Raw genomic sequence first — 19,581 nt, 5'->3', positions numbered from 1 at the left:
TAACATAAAGGTTAAAAAAAAATCCATGACTTTCAGAGTTTATAACAACATAAATATGGAAAATTTTATAAACGATGGTTTGCTTATAAATTGGGATCAGATGTACCGCCTTATAGATATTAATGACAAAGTGAAGTTTTTTAATGAACATATTTTACAGCTTTTAAATACACATGCTCCGACTAAAAATAAAATTATTAAAGAGAAAATATACTGTCCATGGATAACCGAAAATATAAAAACTCTTATCAAATTACGTGATCGTGCTCATAAAAAATATCTGAAAAGTAAATCTCAGCCTCATTTTGAATATTATAAACAGCTAAGAAACTACACAAAACATGCTATAATACGAGAAAAAATAACATTTTTTAATGAATTATCAAACAAAAAAGGACAAGAATTTTGGAGAATAGCAGATAAACTATTCTTAACCAAAGGAAAAAGATATCAATACGAGCTACCTACTAACATATCAAATCCAACAGATATTGGCAATTTTTTTAATACTGTTTCCACCCTACCTGATACTACAAGTAAAGAATGTATTGAATTTTATCAAAATAATACCATAAATAATATAAAACTTAATTTCCAGCTTTTGGACCAAGACAATATGATTAAAATAATCTCGACTATTAAATCAAATGCAACGGGAATCGATGGTATTTCTATAAAAGATATAAAATTGTGTTTGCCTTTTTGCTTAAGTCCTTTATTGCATATTATTAACGAATGTATTCTTCAACAAAAGTCTCCAAATGTGTGGAAAAGGGCAATTATTAAACCCATTCCAAAAAATTCAAATCCAAAAGAGCATAAAGATCTCAGACCAATTAGTATTCTACCAGCATCATCTAAAATTCTGGAAAAACATATTTTTAATCAAATTTCAAATTTTGTTGATAAACATAAAATTATCCCCGATTGTCAATCCGGTTTCAGAAAAAACTTTAGCACGTCTACAAGTTTGGTGGGTATTTTAAATGATATTAGAGTAAATGAGGAGAATGGTCAGCCAACATGTATGGCCTTATTGGACTTTAGTAGGGCTTTTGACACGATTAACCATGATATGTTATTGGCAAAATTAAAATATATTGGTATTTCAGAGAGCGGTGTAAATTTTTTCAAGGATTTTTTGCGTAATAGAGACAGTTGTGTTATGGTGGTTCGGCAGTCTGAAAAGCATTACTCAGAATTTACACCTTTTAACCAGGGAGTACCTCAAGGCTCTATAGTATCGCCGTTACTTTTCTCTATTTACGTGGCTGATATGTACAAAGTAATAAAACACGCCACTTTGCAACAATATGCCGATGATTCCCAAGTTTATATTCCAATTCACCTTAATAATATAAATCTATTCTATCAAAATTTTAATAGTGATTTAATTAGTCTACATAAATACGCAGAAAATCATAATCTTAAGCTTAATGCCACAAAATCTAAAATTCTTATTATGTGCTCCAACTTTAATATAAGGCAAAGGCTCGAACACAACTTATCCTTAAATCCTATATCTATTGATAATACTTCAATTCCTGTTGTTTCCGAGGCAAAAAATTTAGGCGTTATATTTGACAGCTCTCTCTCTTTTGAATTACACATAAAAAATAAAACGAAAACTGCTTATTTACGTTTAAAAAAACTTTTTAAGTTTAAGCGAAATTTATCGGCAAAACAAAAGTACTTATTGTGCGATAGTCTTATTTTGTCATTGTTTGATTATGGTGACGTAGTCTATGGAAATTCTTTATCTTCACAAAATAAAAAAATTATACAAAAAGTCCAAAATTCCTGTATGAGATTCTCTTATAGTATCCCCTATAGAAACCATATATCGCCTTATCTCAATAATAATAAAATATTAAATATGAACAATAGAAGAAAGCTACATATGTATAATTTTGTATATCGCATAGTAAATAATAATCAACCATTTAATTTAAGAAGTCAGTTTCAAGAATTCGAACATGCGCATGCCACACGAAATAACGTTTTTATCGTACCATTGCATAGAAGCGCAGCATTTCAACGTTCTTTTAAGTATGTAGCTGTTCAAATGTGGAATGGCTTAAACAATGACATAAAGCAAATGCCCTTGGGAGCTTTCTCTGGTCAAATAAAATCTAAACTACTTATGGAACAAATAATTGGCAATTAATTCAAGTAGGGTGATATATAAAATGTGATAATGCGTATAATAACATAATACAAGAAATAGTAACATGTAACAGAAGATATACATGTGTATATAATATGCTAATTTTCAGTGGAATGTTCGGAGATTATATTTTAAAATCCCGTTTTTAGTTTTATTCTTTCTTTTTCCGTAACATACATACGTATATTTTTTAATAGCCTAGCCCGATGCACGCATCTTGGGGTTATTTTTTGGGGTCTTTTTTCGCCTCGTCTGTCCTCTCTCCTTGCGCTCGTCCGTTGTCGCACTGCCGCTGCCTGTCTTAAAATCTTAGGTTAATTAATTCTATATCTTACTTTGCATTCCTATATGAAAACGTTATTTTTATTTTTGTAAAATTGTTTCTGTAAATTGTAAAGGGCTTTTTCATCCCTTCTTTGCTTGTGCTAACTAGGGAAAACGGTTTTATAATCGAGAGAATAGTCCTATTTGTCAATGTAATTTTTTTTCTTTGTAATTTTTATTGACCTATAAAACTGTACATTTTGACAAATAAACCATTTTTGATTTGATTTGATTTGATTTGATTTGATTTGAAAAGAGTCAAAGACGGCTACTGCTGCTGTTACATCTATCGTCGGTGTTGCAGCTGCACCGGAGCGTAGAAAAACAGAATTAAAATAATGTGCAAAACTGTCGACTATTTCTTGGGGAATATTGAGGTTCTTGTCCTTATAACGCATGATGCCTGGAATAGTTGACGTCCTATTTTTATTATGAACAAAGTTCCAAAAACGACTAGAGTCAGTTAAAATATTTTCCTCAGAACTTGTTATATAAGACTTATAGGCTGTTTTTAGTTGCATTTTCACTACCGTTCTGATCCTACAAAATTCCTCTCTGTAAAACAATATATTCGTCAACTAAAATTTTTTGTGCATCTTAGCTTTATATTTAATATTTTTAATAATTTCGCTGGTATACCAACATGGATATTGGTGTTTGTAAATTACGCGTAGGGGAACGTGTTTATCAAAAATTTTAAAGAGTGTGTCGTTATATTCTTTGATTGCTAGATTAACATCACCAATATTGTTTAGAAAATTCCAATTGGTGTTAAGTATTTCATTATAAAGAGTAGGAAAATTTGCTTTTTTAAAGTTAAATGATTTCTGATTAGTACGTTCCTTAAATGCTACATTAGCTTTATACAAACTCATATCATTAATGACCAGAGCTTTATGGTACACGTCCTCAGCTATTAAAGGTAAATTATCCCTTGCGACTTGGCATTCAAAGTTGCAACAAACTAAATCCAATAACCTATTTGATTGGTTTGGAACATTATTACATTGTTTAAGTTCAAAATATTGCAAAAAAGCATTAACAGCAATGGATTTTCTATCGCACACATCATTAATATACCTAGGTACATTGAAATCACCCACAATAAGGAACTGGTCACATATATCAATTTGTAACAATGTTTCAAAAAAAAGTTCAAAATCATCGTCTGTTACTGAAGGTGGCACATATAGAACAAGAACAAACAATGATTTATAAGAAATCGAACATTTACAAACAAGAAAGTCTATATTCGGGAATAGATCTGAGATATGTGAAGTATCAACTGTTAAACAAGTAATGGGATTTTTAACTGCCGATAGTACTCCACCTCCACGACTCAGATTTACGCGACGGAAATCTCGATCTTTTCTCCGCACCTCGTATTCTGCTGGGAGCAGTTCGCAGCAATTTATGTCCTCACTAAGCCAAGTTTCTGTTAATGCTACAAGGACATATTCACAATCACTTATTGAAGAAAAAAAGTGACTAATTTCGTTTTAAGTCCACGTACATTCTGATAATAACATGCTGGTGTTGGTGTGTTATTCTCAAACCTGTTGGGCAGCTTTAGTTTTTTGAACGAAAGTTGTATCTCTTATTTACTGGTTTAGGCGGGGGTAATAGCTGTTGGACCGGAGCATTATTTCCATCTGAAGATGTGATAGGAAAAGTGGGTCTACTATTCACAAGTGTTGAGTTAAGGGATTCGCTGCTACTTGATGTTCCAGGAGTTTGTGGTGCGAGTTTTAGCAGGTCATCTAAATACCAGTTTTTGTTATCTATTACTAAATGGTCTTTTCTTAGTTTTACTGAATGTCCCTGACTCTGTGCTGATTTTTTATAGAAAAGTAATTTCTTTTTTAGTTGAAGGAGTTCGTTAGGCAAGTCTTCCGAGAGGGCGTATTGACTATCTTTTAATTTATAAGCATTTTTCCGTGCATCACGGGCAACATGGCTGGCTAGAAATTTAATTAAAATTGGTCTGATCTTACCACTTGCCTTCTGTCCAATGCGATATGCCTCATCGATATCTTGAGAGCCAATACTAACTTGAAGTAGGGAGGATGAAAAGTCACTAACCACAGATTTTAGATTTTCGTTAATGGTTTCCTGTATGCCAAATATTATTAGATTATTTGATCGTGACTCATATTCCAATTGCTCGATACGCTTTTTAAGAATTTTGTTCTCAGTTTCGAGATTTTTTACAGTTTGTATTGTTTCGTTTAACTTTGTTCTCAAATCTTGGATAATTTCAGCTTTCAGAGTCTGCATGTTTTATGTAAGCAAATCTAGAAGTTGTTTGTTTGTCAGATCCTCGGAGCTCATTTTATTTGTTCAGGAATACTATCCCAATCAAAAAAGAATTTCGCAAATTTGCGTGTATGCTTGGAATGAATACTCTTTGTTTAACTTACTTTAACAATTAACGTATAATTAAAGGGATTTCCCGCATGCAAAATATGAAAAACACTAACAAGAAGCCATTACTAATTTGGGTTTCTAACTTACACCAAAATAACTTCACTGTGTACTGGAATATTCGTGATTTTATACGGAGAACAATCAACACAACCGTACTTGAGACATTTTTTCATTATACTTGATGTATTCAAAGAGATCTCTATAACTACTTTTACGGTTTTACGTCAATAAAGAATTTAACCGTAAAAAGTTAGAGTAGCTTTAATGCAAGTCATTTACCACCCTGTAAGGCAGAACTACTGCAGCAATTTCGTCGAGCAAATTCAATTGCTAGCATCTCGAACAATGCTCATATGAAATATTCAACCATTGTCACTCCTGGGACTTATGGAAATTGGATTTGTAGATATGGAGTTGTGGACATTAGAAAAGAATCAATATCAACTTCATTGGCTTGATGGAGCACTGCAAAATGAAGCAGGTATTGTATTTTCACTTAAAATTATTTTCATATATTCTTAGCTACTCACACCACAATTACTTTATCTATTTTTACACATGAATTAAATAACGATATGGATACCGATGATAATGATAATGATGACGCCGACTTAAATACACAATTTAACGATTGGCTCAATGATGAAGAGGAAATCTCCAACAATGCTGACAGCGAATATAAGATGTCAATAAAATACAAATAAAAAATATTTTTTATACTGATTAAATTTTTGTACTATTATCTTGGAAAATATAAATAAAATATAATTTGTTTAAATTAATTACTTTTAAGAAAACTTTATTTAAAGTATTAATTAAATAACTTATCGTTTCAGCATTAAAGCCTAATAAAATTCAATACATATCTGTATAATTTTATAATTAATCCTTTGGGGTGTACTGAGTTTGTTGACGAGTAATAAAATTTTGAAATTAATATTTTAGTAGATTTTAAAAACTTTTTTTATTATTATTGAAAAGAATTTAAACCTTTTGACTTCGATCATTTCTTTGTCAAGAATGAGAGAAAAATTAGATGCTTTATTTTTTTTATTTTATTAAATATTAAGATCTTCTAGTAATGATTTCACGAAATGTATTATACTGCAATTAATTAAATTTTTATGGAAATAGTGCTAATTTATTATTTTGATATTCATCAAAACCATTTACCACTTTTTCATAAAGTCATCTCCTACAACCGACTAACTATCTCGCTCGCACTCAAGCGCATGGATAATGATGTCGCGCTTACACACACAGCATAATGTGTAATGGTGTCTGGGGGGATGGGGTTGGTCTGGCTGCATACAAAAGTTATTAAAATAGTCCCCTGAATATCACATATAAAAATTAAAAGTAAGATGCAAAGATTTTTAGTGCAACTTTAAAGCGTCTGGCAGAAATTTCCGCCGATAGGAAGTATCTGGCAATATTGGATAAGGATTTATTACACTATTTTGTAAAACATATCCAAAAACCAGCAGGAAGAATTTAAGTAAGACAAGTCATATTTTTACGTACCTTTCTTACGTGTTACCTGTAAAAAGGCCTTGTACCCAAGCTAGGCTGGGATTTTGGACTAGTAATATTTCAGTTATTTTTGTTTATATATCGTTGATATTTACACTGTCAAATGTCAGTATATAGTTTTTAAAAGAGAACAAAAAATAAAGAATTATGTAATTTTATTGTATCATTGTATTGTAATATATATCTACGAAACTATTTGTCTAAAATCCCTTCATTTGCTCCATTTTTAGATGGGATGGTAATTAAAAAAGCGAGATCGATATCACTATGTGAACCACATGTTTATAGTGAAAATATCATTCCCTGTCTAAATTGAATAGTTCCTCCTTTACTCTCTCTCATCTGGGTACTTTGGTCGACCTGTAGTCGATTGAAAATGCAGTATCGTATTGTACTATTTTCAATAACGATTAGACCATAAGAAAATTTTAGAAAATAATTTGTTGAAAATTTCTGCACTTGTATTTGCCGAACAAAGCAGTCCAAAGCTTTTAAGAAATCGCAAAACAGTGTCACAGCCACCTCACTACCCTAATTAAGTCCAAGATACAGGGTTTCGAAGAAGTAAAATCTAGCATCACACTGCTCATTTGATGAACTGAGAACTCACTATACAAGGTTGTAGATTTAATTTTTACTTTGCCTTTTATGTTGCCGTAAGTAGTTTCTTAGTACCAATGTGTCATTGTATGTAAATGAGGTCTGATGATGCCGCAAGGCGAAACACGTGAGCCTACATTAATGAGACTTTGACTTTTTGAGTTTTTAGAGCTTTATTTTTTCCTTATTATACATCTAAGTCTCTTTGACCGTAATGTTAAATATTTGGGTTTATTTTGAAGTATTAACCTTATCCAGATATGCTCCAATCCACACTAAGGTTTTTCAATTTTTACCAAGTTCGAATAAATTATGTGAAAATGATAAATTTTGACGTTTGCAATAGTAGTCGATCTATGATTCGACCAATCGATGAGACTCGTAAATACGTTAATAAATTAAATCATAACTCTCAGATAGCGCCACAGGTACTTATTCTGAAACAAGTGCATTCTTGCAAAAATTACGAAAGGAGACTATTGCTTTATTAAAAACTATATTGGCATGTATGTATTTCGAAATGATTATATAAAACGGAATTCAATAATTTTAATGTAAATCCCTCAATGATATATTTATGAAAAAGCCATTGTGTATTGTTATTGGTAATAAATAAATCTAATATAAAAAGCATGTTTACTTTAGAATTTTATTTACTTTTTATTTGTGATTCAAATTGGTTTCGTGTATTGTTATATATTAATAAAAATATTATATTTTATTAAAAAAAAATGAAAGTAATTCTAGCTTTACTTGTCGTTTCCTTTGCAGTCAGTCAAGCCTATTTTGTTCCCAGAAGTAAGTAAATATTATTTAATATTTTTTGCGCTAATTTTGTCTAAAAAATTTGTTTTTTTTTTAAATAGGTATACATTTTTTTAAATATTTATTTATTTGGCGGGGACAGTACCCCTCTATCCTTATCACATTTATTATTTAAGTATCTATTACACAAAAAAATCATCAGTTATCTTACCAAATTAAATATATCATTGGGTTTCGCTAAGTTTTTCATTTAGATAAACATAAACATACAACACACAGTAGCTCACCTAGGTGACTTACAACCTGCAATTTAATGAAAAAGTAATAATTACAAAAGTGTTAATCTTTTATTTTTTTACAAATTCTTTTTTATATTACCAGACTATGAATTTATTTATAAATTGAAGAGCATAACTTCTAAAGGGTCCAAGTGCCAATTTTGACCAATTTTATATTTTGTTACAAAAAGGTTTTAATTGTTGGCCCCAACGCATTTAAAAAGGCTCTAAGTGCCAAATCGCAAGAATGTGCTTTTGCAACGCGACGAAAGATGGTGCAAGGTCTAAGTCCCAGCATTGCCTTTAAGTTAAAAGGGTCTATGTGCCACCAGTGTTGGTCTGTTTATTTAATCATTAAACTTCAGTATAACGTGGCGCTGCGACGGAAAACAGTAAACATGCTATGGAAAATGCTGCTGGCAGAAAAAGGTGAAAAAGAAATACGGAAAGTATCCTAAATGAAAGAAAAAGATTGAGGCTATCTGAAAAGCAATATACAACCTATAAAGGCGTTTTAGTTTCCAAAAGAAAAACACCAACAGATAATATGGTAAGTTAACCCTAATGGATTATTTATAAACCGGTGTATCTAAATATTTGTTTGTTTGTTTTAGGAATGCAAATGTAATAATTTAAAATGTAAACTGATCTCGGCTGCACAAAAGATGCTCCTGTTTGATGAATTCTACAAAATGGAAGATCATATTAGACAAAGTTCTTACTTATTTGGATTAATTCAAGTTGTACCGGTCAATAAACGGCGTCATGGCGAATATGAAAATCCTAGGGAAAGTCGCAGGCAATGTACAGTATACTACACCATTCCTGATGGTACTGGTAAGCATGTCCAAGTTTGTCGTAAAACATTTTCGGATATATTTGCATTGTCCCATAAAAGAGTTCAAGTCTTAGTAGAAAAGAAAAAGAAAGGGGACACTGTTTACAAGGATTGTAGAGGAAAAGCAAATAAGGCACGAAAATATTTTCCGAGCTTAAGAGAACAAATTAAAACTTACATTAATTCATTACCAAAAGAAGAAAACCACTACAGTAGCACTAAATCTTCTAAGGAATTTCTTAGCGCGGAACTTAATATAAATCGGTTATTTATAGCTTTTAAAAATAAATTTCCTGATACAGTGGCAACATACAGATATTTCTCAGATGTGTTTAAAAAGGATTTTCCCAACTTACAATTTGGCAGACCAAAATCAGATACCTTTTCCACCTGTGACCGTTATCAAAATAAAATAAAAGCTGCAACTGATGAAAACTCTTAGTTTTATCCATAGATATGGAACAAGTCCTATTTATTCCTACATTAACACATAGCCAGATGTCTTATAGCCGCCAGCTTTCCTGCTATAATGTCTGTGTTCACATGTCAGACAATGGAAACGCCTATATGTGCTTATGGAATGAGTCAATTTCAGGAAGAGGCGGTAATGAAGTTGCATCAGCATTGCTCAAAGTATTACGCCGAAATGATCTTCGATTGAAACCAAAATTTACTATTTGGTCTGATAACTGCATTGGACAGAACAAAAACCGTATGCTTCTGTTTCTTTTTCTTTATTTTGTGGCAAATGGTGTCTTTCAAGAAATCGAGCAAAAATGTTTACTTAGTGGACACTCTTTTCTGCCATGCGACCGCGATTTTGCTCAAATTGAAAAAAAGAGTAATGAAATACTATGTGTCAAGTGATATCGAAAATATGATAAAAAGTGCACGTCATCAAAATCCATTTACTGTAGTTCCTCTAACAGAAGAGGATTTCAAGGACTTTAATAAAGCCCGTGACACTATGTTATACTCTATTTCAGAAGTGTATAGAGCAATAAACTGGGGAATTCCGTTCTGTTTGGCTACATTTCGCGGTAGTTCATAGGCGCAGGTACTTATAATATTTATGAATTTAATTTTCACGGATTAAATGCCTTTATTTTGAAAGAGATTAAATATTAAATAAATACTTTTAATCCTTTTGTATAGGTACCTATCTTTTAACGCTTTGTAACATGCAAAAATGGCGTCAGGTAATATATACAGACTATAAATACTTTTAAATCATATTTTAAACGTTAGTAGTCACTGCTACGCTGTAGTGTAATCACAATATTATTATTCCAATATTTAAAAAATGGAGGTATTCAGTCCAACGAAAAGATGTACTAAAAATTGTCCACTATCGCTGAGTGAAAAAGTTATTATTTTAAATGTACATGATTGCATAAAACACGATTACCCTAGTTTTACTGAGCAAGAAATTGTTGAAAAATGTTCTCGAATGAGTGGAATTGGAAAGTCCACCATTTTCAAATTGTTGCGGGAAAGAAAAGTAGCAGGTCAAGTGGAATCTCCCAAGCAAAAGCCAGGACGACCTACAAAAGTCCTTGATGAAAATGCTAAATGTATAATTCGAAGAAAAGTTCACTCTTTTTATTTTAAAAAGGAAATACCCACCCTAGACAAAATTTTAATGGAGCTTGGCCGAGATGACAGTATTCCGTTGATAAGTAGAAAACTTTTATGGAAAACTTTAAAAAATATGGATTTTGCCTGGGAAAAGCATAACCGCAAAGCACTTTTACTGAAGAGCGACGAAATTGTTTGTTGGAGACGACAATACTTGAGAAGTATCAAGCAGGGAGCAAAAGAAAGTTTTTTATCTTGATGAGACGTGGATTAACGAAGGTTATATAGTCCAAAAAATGTGGCAAGACAAAAATATAACCAGTGCTCGCCAAGCTTTCATAGAAGGCCTGTTTACGGGTATTAAAGTACCTTCGGGAAAAGGAAAAAGACTTATAATCACACATATTGGAAGCGAAGAGGGATTTTTAAAAGAAGGTCTGCTAACCTTTGAGTTGACTCGCACAGGAGATTACCATGAAGACATGAACTCAGACGTTTTCGAGGACTATTTTGGTGAAATGATAAAATTTCTTCCGGCTAATTCGGTGGTGGTTATGGATAACGCAAGCTATCATTCACGGCAAATAGAGAAGACGCCAACTTTAAGTTGGAGAAAGCAAGAAATTATCGATTGGCTGACCGCAAAAGGTATTGCGTTTGAAGCAAATTTGATAAAAAAAGAACTGCTGGCAATAGCAAACTTACACAAAACTCGTTTCATGAAATACGCCGTGGAAGATATAGCCGAAAAATATAATATAACTGTACTGCGCTTACCGCCATATCATTGCGAACTAAATCCTATAGAACTGATATGGGCGCAGGTAAAAGGATTTGTAGCAAGACAAAACACGACTTTTAAAATGAAAGATGTTAAGCTACTGTTTGATCAAGCCATTACGGAAGCGACACCAGAGAATTGGCGAAAAGCAGTCCAGCATGTAATTAAGCAAGAGGACAAAATGTGGGATCTTGACAACCTCATCGATCAGACAGTCGATCCTTTAATTATAATGTCAAGAGGTGATGACAGTTCGTCAGATGACGAAGAAGACTACAATCTATTATAATTTAAAATTGTTATACACTGTTCAAAAAGTGCCAGATCCAAAAGTGACATTTTCAACTGTTTTACTCTACATATTATGTTCAATAAATTTGTGAAAAAAATATATTATTCCATTTAAACAAAAGTAACTTTCTAAAATAAAATAGCATTTAAGTACATTAATTATAAGGTAAAAAACAAGTCCCAGTTGCACGCCTTTGGCGAACCGTTTTCAATGTTTATCAGTGGGTAACAATGGGCAAAACTCATAAATTGACCCAAAAACCGGGTGGCACTACCTGCAATCAACGAAAAGAAAGAATTTTACATTGAAACTAATACCCAACTAAGGTAGTGGCATAAAATATTGGTGGATCACCAGGTACCACTTTTGCATACCTAATGAGGTTTTATTGCTCTACACACTTCTGAAATAGAGTATAAATACTTCGAAACTTAACATTTCTTCGGTCTGTTGGATAAGAGTCTCACATGAAAATCCTGGCAAAGTTTTTACTAAAACATCATTTAGTGACTTGCAAGAGTAGACAATATGTAATGTTATAAAAAAAGGAAGAAAAGTAGAAGATCTGAAAAGTATGCATCTCGAGCAACTAAATTGCAAAAATAAAATATTAAAAGAAAAACTAAAAAATTTAGAAGATATGATGGACTATATTCCTCTTAAACATCTGCCTTTTTACGACAAACTTATAGAGAAGACACATCAAGCTTTAGATATCCAAACGCCTTCTACCTTTACTTAGATACCGTTACCTTACCAAGGATGTTTCATTTTGTTTTGTGTGTTTTTTTTAATTTTATGCATTTGCTTTAAGTTTATTTTTATGTTAGTATTTTATATTTTAATACTGTGTATATACTAACAAAACTAAAATAAAGAAAATATATACCTTAGTGGTTTTATTAAGATTTTAAAGTGTTTTTACCGATTTTCTCAAACTTTAGCCTTTTGGCACTTAGACCCTTTAGAAGTTATGCTTTTCAATTATCATTATTATCTAATTATAACACAGTCATTAAATGATTTATTGACGTAAATACAACAATATCAATATTAAAATTTAATTGCAACTCAGCATCTAGATTACTGAAAACCCGTCAATTCCAAATGTCAAAAAATAATATATATACACCAGTAGATAATACGTGTTTTTCATCTTGTGGATAAAAAAATAAGAGTATTTGTTTATTGTAACTATCTGGTCTCTGTTTATTCAGATAAAATATTTGTTTGTGATATTTTCCATAAATGCAAGTCAGTTTCAACAAGATCGTTGCATCGCGTTGGTAAATAAGGGTCAATATGCGTCTAATTTTGCAATTGAGAAGTCAAAATAAATCCTATGCATTTATTGCAAATGTGCTTAAAAGATCACCTTGTGTAATCTCCAGAGTTTTAAGAACACAAAATAAAACGGAAAATGTGCCTGAAAATCGAGGCCGTTCAAGAAAAACCACACGGAAGACTGATAAGCGTATTGTACGCGAAATTAGTAAACAACCTTTTTCCACATCTACCTCTATTAGGCGCAATTCACACAGAACAGGCGTATGGCGGTGGCGTGGGACTGGCATGGAGCTGGAATGGAGCGGACGTGGCGCGCACAATTTACATAGAAAGGAATTCAATGTGATTATTGCCATTTATTTGTTACGTACGAAGATGATCAATATATGTTGAATCTTGTAAATTTAGCTAACATTCAAAGGCAAAGGAGTTACTGAATACATCCCTTGTGGTTAGATAAAGAAAAAACTGGTGGCTCGTTTAATGTTATGCGGGAGCTCAATATGTACCCTGATTGTTTTCAAAGTTTCTATCGAATCTCTGTTCAATGTTTTTATAAAATACTAGTAAGGGTTTAGTAAGGGTTAATATTGAAAAGAAACCTACAAATTGAAAAGAACTTGTCAGTTCAGAGGAAGGGTTGTTATTAACAACCTGAGGTACGTTCAAGAAAATATATTTAAGTGAATTTATTTCTATTTAATCTAAAACAAAAAAAAATAACGATAATGTTACCCTAATATTAATTATTGTATTGTATAAATTTACTGAAATGAAATTCATCCGTGTTCCTGTGCGGTACTGAATCTAGATTTCTATTTACCAAATCTTCAATCCAAGATTGAGATTTGGTAAATCCATTGGGATAGTAGAGGGTTCAGAAATGGTTGAGGATATTATTTGCTCGGCTAAATTCAAATATCCAATTATGAAACGCCACTTCTGAACAGAATTCATGGACTTAAAAATGCCAGGTCTGGGTCAGGAGGATCGATTGTGGCATTCGTTTTCATACTGTTTTGGATCTCCAGCAATTTCAAAGCTTTTTTTCAAAGCACTGGTAAGCTTGCTGATTGAGCTCATTAATAGTAGTTGAGGCTGCTAACTTCTTTTTTTCTAAAATTATCTTCTTTCTGTAGTAGTGTTTAAGGTTCTCTCATTGCTATCGGTTGATCATTGATAGATGGTACAGGTGACCGAGAGACGGCAGACTCTTGATCCACGTTGCCTTTGCTCTTACAAGACTTCAAGAAAGGATCCAAAAAAGAGAGATGTGGGGCCCAAAAATATTCTTTGACTCGTTTTGTTCCTTGTTCTGATTTTGTTTTTAATTTGGCTTTATATTTTGAGTAGCTTCCTCGTATGTTTTTCCAGCAATCTTTACACTTGGTTACTGAAACAAAAGTATAATTTCGAATGTAAATACGAGTTTATACATCTTTTGTTAAGAAACGGGTACATACTTACCATTTTCACTGAATTTATTTGATATTTTTTCCCATGCTTAATCTTGTGCTCTTCTATTGCAGTCATCCGACCTTTTATAGTCGTATAGAACTGCATACTGTTGCACATCTTCACAGAACTCGTATTAAATAAATAATCATCCCGCAATTTACCAAATAGATAAAAAGAAGCAATATAAACCGCTGTTTGGTATATGGCATTTACCACTAGTGTAGGCCTTTCGTGGCGTCGAAGTGACGTGGCGGAGGCGTGACTTATCACGCCTGTGCCATGCCATTTCTATCTGTATTGGCCCATAAGCGAACATGCAAATGGCACATGCGTCTACCACGCCAGTCCCACGCCACTCCCATACGCCTGTTCTGTGTGAATTGCGCCTAACGCGAAACTTAAGCCTATGTATTAGCACTAGGACGATAAGAAGACGTTTGCAAGACCAAAAATGATTTGGTCGAGTAGCCAGAAAAGTCCCATTTCTAAGCCAAAAACTATAAAACAAAGACTGGCATTTATTAAGAATATTTTTTAATGAAAATTTGTAAAGAAATTGGTGCAACTTTTTAGTGATGAGACGAAGATCAACTTATTCGGATCAGATGTAAGAATATTCGTTCGAAGGAGGAAGAATGAATAATATAATCTTAGGAACACAATAGGCACAGTTAAGCATGGATGTGGAAATATCAACTGTGGGGCTGTTTTTCCTACAATGGAGTAGATTTGTTTTGCGGTACATTGTAATTATAATTCTTTGTCCACTATAAAACATGTAAAATATTAACAATTTGTTTATAATTACAAATGAAACCAATAATGTGTATTTATTTTTTTATTACTGATGTCATATGTTGTACAAATATGAAATGTTTTTTTTCTCTATGTAGCACAATATATTATTAGGAATATTCAAATAAAACCTGGCACTATTATTTTTTTGGCCACCACTGTATATTTTATCCCAAAAATTTTAATGATATTCATACATATGTGTCTTATATTTTGTTTGTCTTTCTTTGTGCTTTTATTTTTAATTTTACACTTTTTAGTTTTGAAAAAATTTAAGTTTTCTTTTTAGACAACTTTTAATTATCTAGGTTCAAAAATACAGTTTTTAAATAGAACTATTGGTATATTTATCAATCGTTTATGGTCAAGGTATATTTTTTAAATTGTAGAATATACGTATACCATATTATGATTCTGTTTACACAAGGGAGAAATTTTCAGCATTTAAAAAAAATGACAAGGGATTTACATAGCTAGTGTCTATACTCGATGATTACACCTCAAATCTACATATAGCTACATATATATATACAGTGCTTTTCCTTGAATTCCCCCCTCCCCCATTTATTTTTTGAACGGGTCAAAAAAAATTTTTGAAACTTGGCATAAGTAAATTGGTCTATAGATACTATTTTTCACTGTAAAGTAGGTAGTTGTAAATTCCAAGATGGCGGCTGGGCGACATCTTGAGAAAAAATTTTAAATAGAAAGGGGGGTCGTGTGGTACCTCATTTTAAAGGTCTCACTGAGTACTTTATAACCCTGAAATATTAGACCTATATCTTAACTCGTTTCAAAATGGCGGACTAATAAAAAAGTATTTATTTTTATTTTAACGTTTTACATTTTTATGATTTTTGAATAGGTAAAAATCAGTGTACGAAAATAAATGCGTCACTTTTTTATTTTGACATAAAAACGACAGTTCTAAATGTCAAAATAACACATAAGCGCCATCTTGAATAAATGCATTAAATAGAAATCTTGTGTTACCTCATTTAAAAGGTTTTATTGAGTACTTTTAATATTAATTACATGGACTCGGTGGACTCCGTTTTGACCTGTCTAAAAGTAACAGCCAAAAAAATACACTGTTGCGATTTTATTAACGTTTTTATTAATAATATACAAATAATTTATAATTTTTGAATTTTGGATTTAAAGATTAACTTTTTGGTTTCTAAAGACTTACTGAACCGCCCTCGTATGTCACATTTCACGTTAAAGGTTATTGAACATTATTTAGACATTCCAAAAACCAAATAGCTATTAAAAAAACTCGAAAAAAAATTTTAAGATATTTTTCCTTAACCGGTAAATTACTACCGGTACTTACTGTATCGGTCATTGTTAGATATAGTTTAGTGTGTTTGGCAGTTTGAATTTATTGTTTTTTTCAAAAAGGTTAATTCTCGTCTATTGGAGGAAAAAGTAGAAGCAATTTTTATTTATGGAGCAACGCGTAATTTTCATGAGACTGAAAGGGTTTTCAACGAACGTTTTCCTGATCATCCTATTTGCCGTAAATATTTAAGGGAACTTGTAAATAAATTTACAACTACTGGTACTGTCCAGGATAAAAAACGCCCAGGCCATATGTCTATTTCAGAAGAAAAGCAAGTCCAAATAATTGGCGAAATAATAGAAAATCCCCAACATTCTACTCCAACTGTTGCTGATATCTGTGAAGTTTCAACTTCGACGCCATGGAGAGTTTTAAAAAAAAATAAGTTTCACCCATACAAGATCCAAATGGTCCATCAACTGACTGAAGATGATCCTGACCGAAGAGTGCAATTCTGTGAAATTATGGCAGAGAGAGTAGAAAGGCAACCTACGTACATGCGCAACATTTGTTTTAGCGACGAATATACTTTTTTTTTAAATGGTAATGTCCACAGACAAAATTGTCGATAATGGAGTGATACCAATCCACACATTTTTCGTGAAACCCGATCTCAGTATCCGCAAAAAATCAATGTATGGGCAGGAATATTAGGGAATCATATCGTAGGGTCGCTGTTTTTAGAAGAAAATTTAACAGGTGAATTGTACTTAAATATGCTGGAAAATGCTATCGATCCTCTCACAACAGAAATTGTTAAGGCTAATGTACATGAATTTGACATGGAAATTACATTTCAACAAGATGGTGCTCCTCCGCATTTTGCCAGGAATGTGAGAAATTATTTAAATGATAATTATTTTGGTCGTTGGATAGGTCGTCGGGGTCCTATTGAATGGCCAGCTCGGTCACCAGATTTAACGCTGCTAGACTTTTTTTTGTGGGGATACCTAAAGCAAAAGGTATACGAAACAGAACCTGCCTCAATTTTTGAGCTACGACAAAGAATCACTAACATTTGTCAAAATATTGAGGCAGATGTATTTGAAAATGTTCGACGTGAATTTTCAGATAGGTTATTTATGTGTCAAGAGGTACAAGGAAATCATTTCCAGCATCTTTTAAATTAAATATTGTTTTTCTTTTGATAAATTGTTTATTTGCTAATTGTAAATTAGTATTTCATTGTATTCTATTAAAAACGTTAATAAAATCGCAACAGTGTATTTTTTTGGCTGTTACTTTTAGACAGGTCATTGAGACCTTTAAAATGAGGTACCATACGACCCCCCTTTCTATTTAAAATTCTTTCTCAAGATGTCGCCCAGCCGCCATCTTGGAATTTACAACTACCTAGTTTACAGTGAAAAATAGTATCTATAGACCAATTTACTTATGCCAAGTTTCAAAAATTTTTTTTGACCCGTTCAAAAAATAAATGGGGAAAGGGGACTTCAAAGAAAAGCACTGTATAAAAGAGTTTGTCCTGACTGACTGACTCATCATCGCAAAGCCCAAACGCTAGAAAACGAGCCAATAGCTAGAAACGTGAAATTTTGCCAACGGGTTCCTTTTATAATGTAGGCACTGGATAAGAACGGATTTTTTGAAATTCCACCGATAAGGGGTAAAAAAGGGAAAATTGTTACCCGTGACCTCAAGAACTAAGGGGGCGTGGCTTCGGAGTTTGAACGGAGACTGCCCGCACCAACGAGTCGCAGGCATCAACCTAAGAAAAAAAAATTAACTGCAACAATGTTTTTTTATAATGTAGGCCCCGGATGCGAACGAACTTTTTGAAATTCCACCGATAAAGGGTGTTAGCGATATGATAAATATCGCATAGCGGCATAAAACTGATTAATAAATACGATTGAAAAAGTTCCTCTGTATTATTTATATTTTGGTAGACATAACAACAAGGCGGGTCCATGCGAGACTGATACCCGAGAGGTGACTCGACTCAGTCTTACCGCTCGCTCTGCATCTAACGAATCATTTTTAAGATTATTTGTGTCTTGGTTTTATAATAATCATATTATATTAATCGCGCCCCTTAACCTCAAGAAAAACGGCGTGGCAATTGTGGGTTGCATGTACTATCAATGAGGCGAGGCTTCGGATTTTATTTTTGTGTATTATGAGTTGCATTTACTATTATTGGAGGCCTTCTTCGACTTTTCTTTTATTTTCACGCGAGAAACGCCGCGGGCATTTAGCTAGTAAGTGATAAACTGACCCTGATATTACATGTATACCACTGTGTAGGATACAATTTACTTTTCATACACGTAGTGTAATAATGGAATATCATACACAAAGAAATCTAGAAAAAAATTGTAAATGCACTAACGTGTATAAAATAATAATTATATCAAATAAGATATACGAATAAAAAAAACTAAATAATTCAAATTTGCTGAAAGCTAAACAAGAATTGAAAAAATATATTTTATTTTAGAAAAATGCAGTGGTGTATATCTTTTTAATTAAATAATATTTACGGTAAATCCCTTATGGACGCTATTGGTCAAAAATTAATTTTTTCTTTGTACGTTTGTTGTTTTTTTTTCTTTCTATATCTACATTGGTAGTAAAGTTATTTTTAAAAAATTCTCATTTCCTTAGACGCATTTTAGAAACGTTTTTAAATAGTATACAATATATCATACTTTAAAGTTTAACTTTTCTAAAATAATAATTGTATATTATTAACATGTAAAAAACCTTCTTGGTAAAGGTGAATAAGGTGCACCAGCCTATATTAGCCTTAATGTTCATAATTACTTAGATACAGTATATCGCAATTGTTGATTGGGTAGGGAACTATTGAACTTCTCTTCTTTAGATCTTTGCATATGGAGTTTTCTTAAGTCAGAATTTATTTTAGTATCTTCGAAAGATTTAGGAAAACAAAAAAACAACCTTTTTAAAATTTTATTATTGTTAGTTTCTAATATTAATCTAGCTTAATATTATTGTAATATGTAAATCTTAATGATGTATTAGAGACATGAAAAATACGTGATTAATTTTATTTAAAAAATGTTTGTCAAACGTGCATTTATGATTTTAAATAGAAATATTAATTTAATAGGCATCCACACTACTGT

The 19,581-nt window shown here is 32.1% G+C and overlaps 1 long non-coding RNA gene across 1 annotated transcript; it reads left to right on the top strand.

Annotated features, from left to right (window-relative positions):
• Window positions 1-8,102: 8,102 nt before the first annotated feature.
• Window positions 8,103-12,472, top strand: LOC126741678 (uncharacterized). Its single transcript, XR_007662279.1, has 3 exons — window positions 8,103-8,644; window positions 8,709-9,901; window positions 11,998-12,472. It is a non-coding gene; the product is annotated as an uncharacterized LOC126741678 (long non-coding RNA).
• Window positions 12,473-19,581: the final 7,109 nt, after the last annotated feature.

The sequence above is a fragment of the Anthonomus grandis genome, chromosome 10 (assembly GCF_022605725.1).
Source record: "Anthonomus grandis grandis chromosome 10, icAntGran1.3, whole genome shotgun sequence".
Taxonomy (NCBI): domain Eukaryota; kingdom Metazoa; phylum Arthropoda; class Insecta; order Coleoptera; family Curculionidae; genus Anthonomus; species Anthonomus grandis.
This window is presented reverse-complemented; position numbering and strand designations above follow the sequence as displayed.